Consider the following 1,659-nt stretch of genomic DNA (forward strand, 5'->3'; position numbering starts at 1 on the left):
CTTTTTTTTTTCTTTTGTCGTACGTACCTGTCTCTTATACACATCTAATTGTGGACTGTATAATATGTTCTTCCATATACAGGGAAATTATAATAGGTGAAGTGGTTTTTGACAAACTGAGTTGTAAAATGACAGAATTGGAATTTCGAGAATTCAAAATCTATAACCTTGTATGCCTACATTACAATCAATTTAGCATTTGAAGATGAAAAATTATATTTATTTTCTAATCTATAGTTTAAAGAAACGTTTGAAAATAATATATTCCATGTCTCCAATAATGTTATATGCAATTCAATTTTAATATAATCATATCCGCTTTCAACACACTCCTGTGTTACTCTCCGTCGCCTCAGCTATCTCTAAAAGTCAAATGCAGTGCATGCAGTCAGTCTCGTAAACATTTATATAGGGTGATGTATGCTAATTAGGCTTCCAATCTGGCTAAAGCGATGGCCTTCATTTTGATTGGTCGGACTTAAGAAATCTTCTCGCCTACGAACCATACAGACTGTTATGGCCAGCTATTGGCTACTGATATTTGTAAAACAAAACCCTTGAATTGATATTTCCTACGCTAGTAATAGCATGGTAATAGTAAGTACTGTAAAATATCGTCAGGGAGAAAAATTTATATATACAGTAACAGTATTAGAAGTCTAAATTAAATTAAAAAACCCTATAACTGTCACATCTTTCGGACCATTTTCGGGTGAATTTGAGCGAATTTTAGTCTCTTTGGAGGCCATAAACTATTGTAGCCAAAATGAGGCCAAGTGGAGCATCTTATTCAAAAATAAAGTACCAAGGAATGAAAATTAAAATCGTGTACATTACACCCAACACCGCAACGCTCGAGTTTCAAACATACGGGTAGCTAGCTGTACTGAGCCCTCTGAGTAAATTGAGGGCGCAATTGCAAACGATGGTGCTTAGCGAAATTTGATTGGCTAAATCTATGGCAGCCATCTTGGATGGTACCCACACAGTTCTGCGTATTTCGAACATCGAATACATTGCGGTTAACGCTCAAGTATTCTTATTATTATCTCTATGGAGTAGTCGTATGAAGGTACCATATCCCCGACAGTTGGCTATGCAGCAATGTACCCTTTGAAGTGAAGATATAAAGGCAGTCGACTGTCGGGTACATAACGACTATCTAACTTTCCACAAAAACATTAGGCCTAAGCTAGGCCTAGTTCGTCAGTACAGTAGTTACTGCGATGCGAGGGTGGTAGATCGTTCAGTCAGTGATATCGTGTTATCGTCTAATAAATTTTAATAATGTGTGCGTTGCTTTCTTTGTTATGCGGTAGTAGTATACGTAGCAGAGCAATCTAGCCTAGGGCCTAGATGATACGTTCTTGATCATCGACGATCGTAATGAAAACTTCGGGTGACAGACGATTGGGCCCAACTGGTGTGAACGATCAGACCCAAGATAGCTTCAAATAAATTTTAGTCTTAGTAGGCCACTGCCACCATGCACTCCTGATATCGTTCCAAACTACTGTAAAATGAAATTACTGTATACCTAGCTAGGCCAGGCCCTATGCCTACGAAATTTTTTCAAAGAAATTTGGTAAAAATATTACTGTAATTTGCCTGTCGAATTACATTACTAAAATCACTATTTTGGGCCATAAAGACCCCCCC

This window comes from Anneissia japonica, unplaced genomic scaffold (genome assembly GCF_011630105.1).
Source record: "Anneissia japonica isolate Jap-2015-1 unplaced genomic scaffold, ASM1163010v1 scaffold1030_len608725_cov174, whole genome shotgun sequence".
Classification (NCBI taxonomy): domain Eukaryota; kingdom Metazoa; phylum Echinodermata; class Crinoidea; order Comatulida; family Comatulidae; genus Anneissia; species Anneissia japonica.